At 39.8% G+C, this 14,357-nt stretch overlaps 1 long non-coding RNA gene across 3 annotated transcripts; it reads right to left on the minus strand.

Moving 5' to 3' along the window:
- Positions 1-10,888: 10,888 nt before the first annotated feature.
- On the minus strand, positions 10,889-13,266 carry LOC120715646. 3 transcript variants are annotated; one of them, XR_005691698.1, is made up of 4 exons: positions 12,480-13,184; positions 11,969-12,121; positions 11,509-11,602; positions 10,889-10,905 (listed from the first exon to the last, which is right to left on the minus strand). It is a non-coding gene; the product is annotated as an uncharacterized LOC120715646 (long non-coding RNA). The 3 variants fall into 3 exon arrangements; XR_005691699.1 differs by lacking the exon at positions 10,889-10,905 and adding an exon at positions 13,223-13,266 and having other exon boundaries at positions 11,521-12,121; positions 12,480-13,101; XR_005691700.1 differs by lacking the exon at positions 10,889-10,905 and having other exon boundaries at positions 11,531-11,597.
- Positions 13,267-14,357: the final 1,091 nt, after the last annotated feature.

Genomic DNA, 14,357 nt, shown 5'->3' on the forward strand with positions numbered 1-14,357 from the left:
CATATAAATAAAAGGGAAACCTTTCCCCCTTCTTAATTTTCTCTCAAACCTTATGCGAGTGGAACTACGCTAGCTACAGGTGGGCAGATCGATCGATAGTATTGATACTGGTGTCAGTATCAGATTGATACTAACACAATTGGACTGATACTTTGGTTTTATCCTCAAAGTCCAGTATGTTTCCCACTGTTCATCCATCTATCCATTCTCTTCCGCAATTCAGGGTCACATGTGGCCGGAGGAGTCGATCGGAGCTCAGGGCGAGAGGCGGGGTACAGCCTGGACTGGTCACCAGTCTCTGGCAGGGTTAGCAGACAGAGACGTTCACATTCAAACCTAAGGGCAATTTAGAATCACCAGTTAACCTCACCCACTGTATCCCACTGAACTGTGTTAAATACATGTTATTATCTTCTTCTTTTTTTAATGAGAAAATATCCTCACAGAGCACATTTAAACAACAGAAGCTGACCCAAAGTATCTAAAGACAGGAACATTTACATCCCAGGTCTCTACAAACACACAGTATGAATATATAAGAAGATGGTGTTAACTAATTGTTTTTGGGTGGTTAAATTTACAACACTGTTGTGTTGGTGTTCATTAAAATATGTTCAGAATTTGGCCAGTTCACAATGATTCACAATGATTCAGCTCAAAAATCACAGTACACTGCTCTCCCCTAAATAAGCTCCCTTTAAAGGTTACAAGTACCCATACTGGTGTCAATGTCAGCAATACTGCTCTTAATTTACTTGGTATTGGATCGATATCAAAGTTTGCAGTATCACATCGCACAAACACTAACTAGAGATTCTGCATATAGCAGGGGTGTCAAACGCATGGTCCACCTCTTTACCTCGTATGTGTATTTGTACAGGTATATAATGACTTTAATATATTCCTTTTGGGGGGTTTTTCTTTTCTTTTCTTTCTTTCTTTCTTTTTTGTCTGCTTTGTTATGTTTTATGCTTTTCTTGATAATGAATAAAAACTGTTTAAATAAATGTCATACAAACCACAAGTAAAAAAATGAAAAATAAATCAATAATTCATGTTACTATAAGAAGTACCGTAGGGAATCATCTCATGTTACTGCATTCACTGTGATACGAAGGTCACTTAACACATGCTTGAGGACACCCTCCAGTTTGTTGGCTTTGTACCATCTCACAGTTGGTTTTCATGAATTATTATTCACCGAATAAAGAAGTAAGAAGTAAAAAAAAACAAAAAAAAAACGTGTGGTCCACGATATCCGGCCCATTCGAAAATTTCATATGTCAGTTAATAATGGCCTGTGTGGGAACTGAATCTTCAGCCCTGCTGAGAATCCATGCAGGCAGGTGTGGCAGACCATGCAGCCGATCACAAGCAGAGACTGGGATCAAACCATTATGTGAAAGAAAGGAGGGCAGATGTTCCAAAGACAACAAGTGTAGTGGTACAGCCCAGGAGAGCCCAAGCATGTCAGGAAAAGGTGAAGAAATGAGTCAAAATGTAAAATGAGCAGCATCTGGCTGCATTTCAGTTATTTTGGGTGTCTGAGTCCATAAATGAGCCTCACAGGCCTGAATGTGCGCTTGAAGCCATTTATAATTCTTAGCTTGTTTGATCTGCTGCTCACCGCAAACAAGCACAAGCAGAAATTGTGGACTTTCAACTGAATTTTTGTAAGTTTACAGTTTTTCCTCCTGATAAAAAACCTCCCTTATGGCCGTTCACACTATAAAAATGAGCCAGTTGAACCCCAACGCCCGGCACCAGGGGCGAGAGGAAGAACGTGGTTTGACAGGATGTACAGCCAGATCTGTTATTCAAGTATACCCATGTTTGGGCGTTGTCTCGTTGTTACCCCTCTGGTGAACCTGTTTTTATTAACAATTTATTATCAGTTTTATTAACACCGAAATAGCTAAAACTGTTTAACAACCCCCTTAACTACTTAACTTCGGGTTTAACTGACTTGTTATCCCAGACGTGGGGGATTCCAAACTTTGTGATTCATTTTGCAATTAATGGAGTTTTCAATTATTAACATGAGTTCAGGCAGAGTAGATTTGTTTGTTTTCACTCTTTTATTTTAAGTAAACATAAACCCAAAACTCGTGTAGAAACTCCAGAGAGCCCAGAGTCTACAGAGAAACTGGAAGATGATAACCTATGACAAAAACCTGATCTTAAAAGCTCTTCCTCTGTACTAACAAGCATTGTTAAGTGCCTGCAGAATGGGCTGCCTTGCACATCAATCTTTAGACTGATGAGTCACAAACACTGTCTCATGCATCCTCCAGGTCTTCACTTGAAGAGCTGCCATGGTGCCATGGTCGTCCAGTCCTCCTGTGGGCCTCTGCCATTTCTCTTTGTCTGTCTTTTCTTTCTCTCGCTGTCCTTCTCTGTTTGTATGCCGGTTGATCTCTGTGTGTGTGTGTGTGTGTGTGTGTGTGTGTGTGTGTGTGTGGGTGGGTGTGTCTACTTACAGATCTGAAACTCAGGGCTCACTGATGGACTTGTGGATTTTGTAAATAAATTCTGAATCGAGACCTGCTTGAGGACTTTATAAATGGCTCAACTTTCACTTGCACTGTAAATAAAATCACTGAACTTGCACTCCTGAGTCTTGTGTTTGAGTCCCTCCAGACTGATCGGTCAGAGCAGCCAGCATCAGTTCACCTGCCTCTACACCCCTTTCTTATATGATGCTGAGTTAAAGCTGAGCACAATGTGTGTATAAGAAAACTGGAAAAGGTCTAAATGTAATGAGAGACATGAAAATGGAAATTCTAGACAAGCTGGCACAAGAGATATTTTCCTAAAAGGCTAAACTGACAGACATGAAATAGGAACAGTCTGCCTTTGAACTTGTCACTAAACATCCCTGCCTTAGGGAGCCTACAGGATATGATCACTGGACAACCAGCATAAATACAAACTGGGAAACTACCAATCAAAGCTGCTCCAAGCTGGCTATAATGAGGTCTGTGTAAAACGGAAAAAGGCTGAGGGATGAAGATGCAGATAAAGGAAAATTTTCAACCTGAAATAAATGATCATGAAGTATTGAAAGGCCAACGATGCATCTTGATTGGTGCAATGAAAGAAAGAGGCAAAGGCATTTCATCAGATAAAAGATGGCTCTCACGTTCCCCCTCAGGAGGAAGGAGATTGTCGAGATGGAGAGTGCAGTCTCTGAAATCCAGGAGACATGTCCTGCTCTGTCCCCTGAAGAGCAGACGAGACAGATTTTTGCATTTCATGCTCATCATTTCATTAATGTTGATTAAGTTGTTTATTATCATTGGAGAGAATATTCCAATTAGTCATTAAATATTTTTATGCTTTTTGTTTTACGGATTTGTATTCCTCCTGTGTCAGGACCTGCTGGGACATGTGTAACGTCTCTCCACTAGTACCAACTCGACTTTGCTCAGTTTCCTTCATTTTCCATGATAACTGAGTACCACCACGATGGGCGTGGTGTCATTATAGCAGCTAAAAGCCCCACGACACAAACATAACACAACAATGGAGGGCGTAGAGTCGATGGTACAGCTGCTGCTCCGTCTATGGTTTTTTTGTCAGTCACAGGGACTTTGTTGTTGGTTTATGTGTAGTTATTTGACTATGTGGTGGTTTTGACTTTTGTGAAGGAGTCCCTCTCATGACTCATGACTATTTTCCTCCACTGCTGAAACGGTAATGTGCCAGACAGAGGGCCTGTGGTCAACACATGAAGGACCTCTTGGATAGTCTCGATTAAGACCAAGTGACGTTGGTAAACGATCTGTGTCCACTACAAAGACCTCAGCAGGTCTGAGCTCCTGTATAAACTCATATTTAGTTAATCGTGCTATAGTTAGCGTTAGTTCTGTTGTACTTTGAGCATAAAGCAACAATGTCATTCATCTGAAACTGTGTCTCTGACTATCTGATGATAGTCTGTCTTCTGTTTCCTGATTTAAACCAACTCTCTTTAAATACTAAAAGCTGGGGGTGGCTGTAGCTCAGGCGGTAGAGCAGGTCATCCACTGATCGGAAGGTTGGTGGTTCGATTCCTGGCTTCCCCTAGTCTACATGCCAAATATCCTTGGGCAAGATATTAACCCCAAATTGCTCTCCGATGCATCCATCGGAGTATGTGTGTGAATGTTAGCTATGAAGCACTTAGAAAGATGTGCTTGTGCAAATGGGTGAATGCACAAGTTGTGTAAAGCGCTTTGAGTGCTCAGATGAGTAGAAAGAAGCGCTATATAAGAACCAGTCCATTTACCAGTTAAACAGTTTAGTGGCGGTTCGAGTATTTAACTGTTGTTAGACAATTAACTGAAAAAGAAAAACAATAGCAAAAAATGAATTCAGTCTTCTACTTGTCCAGGATTATTTGAGTAAAGATTACATTAATAATATAGCGCAGTAATTAACATGGACACTCAGCTACAGTTACAGTAAGGTGCTTTAGCATAATAACTGAAGGAAAATAATCAGAGCATTAAAAAGTCTGTGTAAACGTATATATTCAGAGATACGGTCGATCTCTTCAGGTACTGCAGATGCACAGGGCGCCTCACATATTGCACTGCTTGCCACTGCCTTCCTAATGTACCCCCCCCCCCCATCCCACTGCCCATTCAGTGGCAAACGATGATGCTGTTATCAACATTAAGGGCTGAGAGTGCATTCCTCTTCCTAGGAACATTATCTGAGCCTCTACTGCAGACAGCCAGAGAAAGGAAAGACTGATTGCAGCAAAGAGGGAGAAAACTCCTCTTTTTGATGCCATATCAACTTGGCACTACTTATCACTCCCATTTGCTGCTGGGCCAGACTATTACCAGAGTGGCTTTATTCACATAGTTCCGACACTCAATTAGTCTCCCACACCCACTTGCTCTGTAGAGCTCAGCACCAGAGACCCACAACAACAGACACAGAGTAGGAAAATGCAGACGAGTTGGCCCACATCAACAGATCAAAGCTCAGTGTTTTGAGGAAAATTCACACCTCGCTCGTGTCTGAGGTAGCAATTGTTTGTGCGGTACGTCAGATACACACTATTCATGTTTTTGTTTCTGTCACAGTGTGAATACTGAACTGACACAGACCTGACTCCTCATTTATTTTGTACAAAGCAATGAGCAGCTGTATAACTGCTTCACCACGCAGGTATCCAGTCATTCAGTGATATGACAGCCAGTCCTGAAACAACAGATTCAGATGTAGCCCAGAAACGTTAAAGCACTGCTGAGTTTTACAAACCAGGTAACATCCGTTTTTCTTTTTTACATGACTATATTTGTATGTTTGATCTATTTCAGTGGGTTTGTTAGCACCCTTCTCCTTCCATACAGCTGGGTAAGGCTCCAACACCTCCACTGTCCAGAACTGGAGTGAATGAATGAATTATTAGGATTTTATTGAATTGTTGTGATCTTGTCGATTATCTATTAACCCTTTCACGCACCGTGGTCACTACAGTTACAGCTGTTCAAACACTGTTTCCCTGTGTTTGTGTCAGTGTTGATGGTGTACTTGCACATTAACCACTACATTGGACACTGATGTGTCACTCCACACCCCGCCACCCGCTGCTCGTTTAATGTTACTATAGGTGTGTGACGCGTTTCATTGTAATTGTTGTTATTTAACCCTGTCATGCATGAATTATGACAACCTCAGTCAGGATTTTTTTCTTAAGCACTTTATTCCTCTTTATTCATCTTTTAATGCCTAAAGATGAATAAAAATACTTAAGAAAAAAATCCTGACGTCATAATTCATGCATGAAAGGGTTCAGCTACACTGCTCAGAAATTAAAGTAATGCTTCATAAATACAAGGATCTCAGTGGGGAAAAATCATTCTGGATACATTTACTGGGTAATGTATGCCACAGTATTTGATGGAAAATGATCAACCTACAGAGGGCTGAATTCACAGACCAAAAATCAACATGTAGGCCAAAATGTCATCACAGCAACTCAAAATGGTCTCAGCAGTTTATGATGGTATGCAAAATCAAATTCTTCATCCTTTAGGAACTGCCCATATACTCCACACAAGGAGTCAATCATGTGAAATCTGTGGTTATGATGGACTTTGTGCCTTGGTTTTATCAAACTCTGGCTGATGTAATTGGGTCCTCCTTTGGGTCTGGGTTGTGGTGCACAGGTGAGTCTCGATACAGCCTTTCATGACTCAGAGACTGGACCATGAATGCATCGTCACAGAAACAGAAGAATTTATCACCATCAGATGAAAACACCGACAGTGGAGGCTCATCAAACCCCCAGCATACATGAGTTTCTCACTTCATCTCTAATTCAGAAACCACACGTGTATCCATCTCCTTCCTTCGCCCTTTCTGGATTTTCCCGACCTTTTCACTGTGTCGCAGCAGTTAAATGACATTGTTCCAGGCTTTTTGTCGAGAACAACACCCCTCATTTCAGATGGATGATGGTCCATATTCATCCTGTGGTGTATGATTTCTTATCTTTGTCGGCAGGCAGTGGTATAAACTCACCAGGCACCAGAGGACCATCTATTTGCACTACAGCTCAGGGGAAGAGGTCAGTGTGAGGGCATCCCAGGAAACAATAACACAGAGCAAATAATGACACAATACAATAGAGTCCTCTGAAAATGGCTGAATTGTCATCAGGGCTATCATATGTTGGGAAATATTGTGACAGAGATACAGAAAACAAGTACTCCCCCTAGTGTTGAGACACGGGTGGTCTTTACAAACCTCATGTTCCACCTTCAGCAGCATGATGATGCAGTGGACTAACACTGTTACCTCACAGGGTTCTGAGTGTCCAACCTCCTTTCTGTGTGGAGTTTGCATTTTTATGCTGTTTCATTAAAACTAGATTCTTAAAGAGTCTGAAGAATCTATTTTAGGATAACCGCTGATTGTAAACTGGCCCTGTGTGGTGTTCTCTCTCTCTCTCCCCAGTACCCCTGTGTTAGACTCTATCTGCTACATATCTATAATGGACAATTACAAATAGGGAACTAAATCATTTTGTTCACCACACACTAACAGAACAGCTTCACTGAACCATTGACTCTTCCTGGAACCAAGTCTCTGGAAGTCTACTACAAAATGTATTCATTTGTTTGCTGTTGTGATGATGAAGCTGAGTGTTGTCTAATATGTCGGTGCAAAAGCTCACATATGCATATTTACACTACCAGTCTAAGGTTTGGACACAGCTTCTCATTTAATGGTTTTTAGGTCGTCACCTGAAAAGGTTTCCAACAGTCTTGAAGGAGTTCAGAGATGCTGAGCTCTTGTTGGTCCTCCATCTCATCCCAAACCATCTCCACTGGGTTTAGGTCAGGTGACTGTGGAGGCCAGATCATCAGGTGCAGCACTCCATCTCTCCTTCTTGGTCACAGAGCCCTCACACAGCCTGGAGGTGTGTTTGGGGTCATTGTCCTGTTGAAGAATAAATGATGGGATGTGGCTGCAGGATGCTGTGGTAGCCATGCTGCTTCAGTCTGCCTTCAATTTTGAATAAATCCCCAACAGTGTCAGCAGCAAAGCCCCCCCACACCATCACACCTCCTGCTCCAGGCTTCACAGTGGGAACCTTGCATGTAGAGACCATCGTTCACCATCGCACAAAGACACAACAGGTGGAACCAAAGATCTCAGCTGTGGACTCATCATCAGATGAATGTATCCTCAGCAGCAGAGGGACTCTTGGTCTTCCTTTCCTGGGGCGTCCTCATGTCAGACAGTTTCATCGTAGTCTTGATGTTTTTGCGACTGCACTTGGGGACAAAGTTTTAGCAGTGTTGCAGACTGACTGACCTTCAGTCCTTACAGTAATGATGGGCTGTTGTTTCTCTTTACTTAGAGTTCATATTATGGCGAGAACCAATCAGCTATCAGTTGTCAAACAGAGCTGTGAGCTGTGCACCAACCTGACCGCTGCACAACACAACTGATGGTCCCAACCCCATTAAGAAGGCAAGAAACTCCACAACTGCACCCTGACAGGCTCACCTGTGAGATTTCAGGTGGCCACATCATGAAGCTCAATGACAGAAGGCCGAGGGTTTGCAGCGCTGTCAACAAAGCAAACAGCAGCTGCTGTCAGGAATCTAAACTATAAAACATATTTAGAGTTATTTATCAATTTTCTCTTTGCTACATAATTCCAAATATTTGATGTCTTCAGTTTGTATCTATAACGTGGAATAAAAACAGAAGCACCGAACATTACAACCTTTGAGATGGGGACTTTGGTTTGGGTGAAAAAGAAATGGTTGGACACAAAACTGGATGCAAAACAAGAATAGCTTGAAAAAAAAACTAGAAAAAAAATGTGGAGGACAATGGCCGTCAGCCCAAGATGAGAGACTTGTAGAAATTACTGGGCAATCATCCATAACTGGAATATAACCCAGACATGAGGGTTAAAGTGATGACATCCTGCTAGGACTTTTAATTTGTAGTTGGAACGTTTTATATACCCTTCCTGTCTGTTAGATCAATGTGAATTAACAGTAAGGGCTTAATTGCAAGTTTACTAGACCTGGAGAGGCGTGGCTGCAGTAAACGCATGCGGTTGGTGACTTTGGAGAGTCACCACTTTCAGATTTTATGTTCTTTGGGGTACCAACTGCTCTAGCTCAGCTTATTAAGTAAAAGCCTGGTGGTAGTGCTGTTGTTGCTTTTGACCTGGCTCTTTGAGTCTGAGAGTTTGTTTTGCTGGAATTTCCTTATATTCTTTTTTTAAATTGCCATTACAATCATAAAATACGATGTGTTTCTTTGTTGTTTGCTGTTGTTAACTGAAATATAAAATTTTAGGTTTCTGCAAATAAATACAGACACACTATTTATTCTGACCATATAGATATGAGCTTAGAAATATGAGGTTTTATTCAAGTAATTTTGTGCCAAATAAAGAAATATTTCACGACCCTTCTAATTCCACATTTTTCAGTATCTGAGTGGAGAACAGTTCCTGTGTATGAACACTTGATGGTAGCAGCTGACCATGGATTTCATGTTATACAGTTTCACACGGTATCACCAGATAAAACCATTTACCATAAAGCTGCCACACAAGCAAATAACATATATGACTAACACTGTTTGACCCAGTATTTTGAGTTGTTATGGTTTGGTTTATTTTTGAATGATGGATTGTTCTTTATGTTTCTCTGGTGCTTTGTTGGGTTTTATGATGAATCTGTGTTTCAGTTATTTTGGTGTGTTTTTGCATTATGGATTGTTTTCTTATTCTCTTGTAGTGCTTGTGGTGGTGGTGATGATGATGATGATGATAATGATGATGATGATAGATTATTATCAGTTTCATGTTTCTGTTTATCAGTGTTTAAGGATTTGTTGTTTCATGTATTGTTTGAGTTGCTTGTGTTATACACTGAAAAAAATATGTTGTTGGATTTACTTAATTCAATGGTGGACATTTGTTGCACACAGATGTTTTGCTTTGGCAGCAACTTAAACAATTGAGTTAAATTAACACAATTTATTCATGTTCAATAAACCTGTGCAATTTGTGTTGATAAAATGTGACTTAAACATGTTTTGATGAAGTAATTTGAGCTCTTGGAATATTTTAATCCTTCACAATTTTCTCACTTTATCCCAACACGATTCAATAACTTTTACCCAATACTACTTGGTCACTTAAATACTACATGTTATCTTCAAATTACATTTTGCTATTATATTCTAGTATCAAATACACAATTTTCAAATGGAGGCCTTATAACAGATTGTATTGTTCTCTTCCAAGATGGTTGCTGGCATCCACCAGTAACCTTTCAAAACAAAATGTCTAATTTCACTGCATTGACAGTAGGTAAAGAATTAAACTGACATTACTCCTCTACTGAATCTATATAAATCAACAGTTAAATAATGTCAGCTCTCTGGAATCAATCACAGCAAAGAAATTAGACTGTTTCTTTTGAAAAATGTTGGGAAAGAACAATACAAAACATTCTATTTAAGGCCTCTGACGTCAAGATTCAGTTAAACAACAATTATAACTAAACAATTTGAGGTAATGTTAGTTTCCATTAATATTAAATTAGGTTACTGAATTGGCAAACACCTTCCTATTAACATTACCCATTTTACCCCAATAACTAAAGAAATTAGCACTTGCAGGTCAAAACCTTTATTCAAGAGACGCAAAAATAACATTGATACAGTGACTGTCAAAAATTACAGCACTGATCATACTGTGACATCTTGGTTCAAAACAGCACACTTAGAAATATTCAACGTTCTTTACTTCAACTGAATGAAACTGAAAATACCATTTCACACGACCCATATGGGATATTTAGACTGTATAACTGTTCACGCTACATCTCTTCACTAGTAAAAGAAAGAAAAAATACAAAGAGAAATTTAAAAATGCTGCCAAACAGACAAACAGAACTTGTACAGAGCAAAAGGAAAAACAAACAACAAAAAAAACGGCTCGTCCTCATGGCAGTTGCAGAGTATATAAAAATGAACCCTGCGATCCGTTCCTGGAATTGAGCTTCAAAAATGCAGCAGAACAAGTGTGAGATTTAAATGTCCTCTCACCTAGAGCTGATCACCTCACATGCATAACAGTGAGCTTCGTTGCAGGAGCAGTTTTGTCTTAGTTGTGAGCTTTTCTTGAGAGCTGAGTTGCATCCAACTCCATTACCACCCTTTGAATCACCTCAAAAGTGTAGCAGAGTTGTGATGGGTAACTCATGTTGAAGGAATAAAAAAGGTCCAAACAGCATGGCTACTGCAAAGGTCACGTTATCCAGATCTTGAAGAACAACATCAGAAAAGTCATTGCCTGGCGCATCTCTGGAGACAGATGATCATTGTGGTTTTCTCAATCTGTGCAGTGGCCTCAGTCAAGTCCTGGTTAAACACAAAACATTTCTTTAAGATTCCCTTTTAAACTCATCTCTTTTGAATCTACCAGTTCTAATGTTAGAGTAATTTAAACCAATGCAAGCAACATAGTAAATAGCTATAGCCAAAGAGTGGCCTGCCATGCTGCCATTCATGGTCTAACAGAGTTTCTAAGAGAGGGTGAAAAACATAATAATTTCAAATGCTTTACATTAGTTTTTGTTAGAAAGACACCGGCCCATCAGAAATCCAGGTTATGTCACTCAGAAGATGTTAGAATTTAGACTTTCAGCCCCACAATTTGGTTAGCTGTTGATCAGTTGGTCATTTTTTTTTTTTTTTCAAACAAAAGCTAATGTAAATATTGGTGGGATTTTCCTTTGTTCATTAGAATGACAAATTTAAAGTTTTTTCACACTGATGTGACCCCTAATACAGGGGTGGGGGTGGGGCCTCAAGGGCCGGCGGCCGAGTTCACTACCAGGCCTCATGTGAACTTCAAATTATTAAAGAGGACTACTGGTCCTAACCAGTCCAATGAGGATCAAGTGGATAACTGAATGCATTTTTAAATGTTGCAAATCCACAATCTACTCATAAAACACTCACCATGAACTCCTCCTGCACCAAGATGTTGCAATTGTCTTTCACACAGATGCGGAGCACTTTGATGAGGGACTCCGAGCATTAATGTCATCCTTGACTATTATAACAAAGAAAACAGAGATTTGTGAACTTTTCAGTAGCACAGAAGAAAATGATCCCAGACAAAAACTCTTGACTTTTTAAACCAGTCAACATGCAACACCAGCATCTACAAAGCAATATCAAAAGTTCCTGTTTGACATCAACTTTATGGATATATAGTTTCCAGAACATTTATTTTTAAAAAAAGATAAATTTTTCTCAGTGGGCCAGTAAATGCATGACGAAAATTATGGCATCCTTTTAGTGGAATCAGTACTCACAGGTAATAGTTGACTGTTTCAATGGATGTAGCATAAAAATCTTTTACTGACCTAATGCAATACATATACACTTTGTAGTTAAAGAATTTTAAAGTTCTTACTGTCATAATGGCAGCTACATCCTTTAGCTTTGTGCCCTGTTCCCCCGATCACTTTGCAAACACTTTCAGCAGACTGTCAGAGAGAAACTCAGCTCCGTCAGAAACCTTGACTGTAAAGGCATGGTTGGGATGCACTGGAATGCTGCATTTTATCTGAAATGACATAAAATTATTTTGAAATAACAGCAGGCACTGTGCTTGGTTAATCAGTAATATTTTGTTGAATAAAAACTGTGTTTCCAGATCTTATGGGATTAAAAAAAATCCAAAGATGTTTGTTTCTGATTTGCAACCCAACAACCCACAAGTTACAACCTCATTTCAGTTCAAGTGTGCATTAATGCGAGTCCAGTAATCACCTTTCTGGCAATACATACAGGTATAAGTTAAACCTATGGCAGATTTTGGATTTCTCAGTTGTATTAATAGGGTGAGTATGCATGCACCTAATAATTATAAAAAACCTATTATAATTAAGTTACAGAAACGAAAATAGAATATACTTTCTTACCATAACACCTTGAACCCACAATCCATCAGCTGACTCCTGGTGAAATGCAGAATAGAGGTCGTCTCTCAATGTGCAGCAAAAAAAACAAAAACAAAAACAAAAACAAAAGGACAGCAGGTGAGGGCAGGAGGGGTAGGGATGTAAGCTAGCATAATGCCGCTGATGATATTAGCTAAAGCTGTTCAATGTCCAAAATCTCACTAACACCACGGTGCAGTAAATACACAATGTAACTGAAGAGTCAGTTGGCAAATCTATTCACACAGAAAACCAAATTATGTTATGAGTGCCTCGTAATTAGGTTTAATGTGATATTACGGCTCTTGTGCCAAAGACAAATTCAAATGAAAAAGCGCCAATTCTTTGACAACAGATAAAACAGCAAATAAGCTAACGGCTCTTTTTTAGCATGTTACATGGCGACACTCTAGACGTTTAACTACATTTGGCTGAAATATGGTAAATATTAATTCAAAAAATCAAGACATACCAAAAACGTAGAGTTGGCTGCTCGACTTGACTGAGATGGATGCCTTTTTTAAACCACGATCCAAAGCCCGCGAGATGAAATCACGCGTGGTTTCACGAGATTTAACGTTGCTATCTTATTGACTTACTTCACCTGAACATGATATGAACAATTTAATACACCCTTTCTGCATATCATGTAGTTTTTACACTATATAGTTACATTTAACTTTAAAACATGAGGCAATTGTGTTAAATACATGCAAGATGCTTACATAAATCCAAGAGATGGCCAGTCCCTTTTTTTCAGTGTATTCTGTCTGCGTCTTTGTTTAGTGGGTTCTTGTTTCCTGTTTTATTGTGAAGGTCTGTGTCTCATGTGAGTGTGTTCGGTTCGACTGCGCCCCTGTCTCGTTAGTCCAATTTCTCCCAGCTGTGTCTCCCTCCTGTTTCTCATTCTCCGATTACCTCCCTGTGTATATAAGCCCTGTGTGTTCGTGCGCTCCCTGTCGCGTTGTACCTTCGGATTATACCTGTGTGTTTTTGTGTTCAGTACCATTGCTCAGTTTTTGTTTTGTTTTCTGCCAGCAAATAAAGCTGAGGTTTTTTGGAGTTACAATTCAGTGTTCGAGTCCTGCGTTTGGATCCTCCTCTCCGCCTGCCCGCACACAGAGCCCTGACAAACTCCTGTTTTATATGTGCTTATACCCTACAGTGAGGAAAGACACTGTCATAGAGGAGCTGAAGTAAGAGTGTGTGTGTGTGTGTGTGTGTGTGTAACAATAAACAGCAAGATTCATAGATATCTCAATAGGTCAGAAGTCCTGCTTGTGTCTTTAATAGATTTGTGGCCTTAATCAAACCCAGCAGATAATAAATGAGACCAATCAATAACCACGTGCTTTGAACGCCGTTCCAGAACATAGTTGGGACATGTGCCATGTTTCCAAGACCTTGCATAACAGGGCATTGTGTGTCCTCATGTCCACACTTGACATGTTTATTACCTGAGTCAAATACTTTGAAAGATGAAACCATGTCTTACTCTCTTTTCATTTTGTTAATATTGAAGATTTTAAAATTCCTTAATCAAATTACAGCATGGTCTTCATGCAGTCAAACATGGAGATTTTCTGTAAGTCGTACAGTTTGTAAGTTTTTTGACTTGGTAAATTTATTCATCTAAATGTGTTTAGAAATTAAATATGAGAGCAAACCTGAGTTTAACACAAGCATGATGTCTGTTACATTCACAAGACCGTCAGGACTGAAGTCAGCAGAAAACCATTCAGCCAACATTAGATTCTTCTTCCTTTAGACATGTGTGCTTGTATTTTTCTCATAATTTGCTGGGTCTGAAATGCACCGGGATGTCATTTCTCTGATACACCGGCTACATAGGGGATGACA

Source organism: Simochromis diagramma, unplaced genomic scaffold, assembly GCF_900408965.1.
Source record: "Simochromis diagramma unplaced genomic scaffold, fSimDia1.1 OVJJ01000449.1, whole genome shotgun sequence".
Classification (NCBI taxonomy): Eukaryota; Metazoa; Chordata; class Actinopteri; order Cichliformes; family Cichlidae; genus Simochromis; species Simochromis diagramma.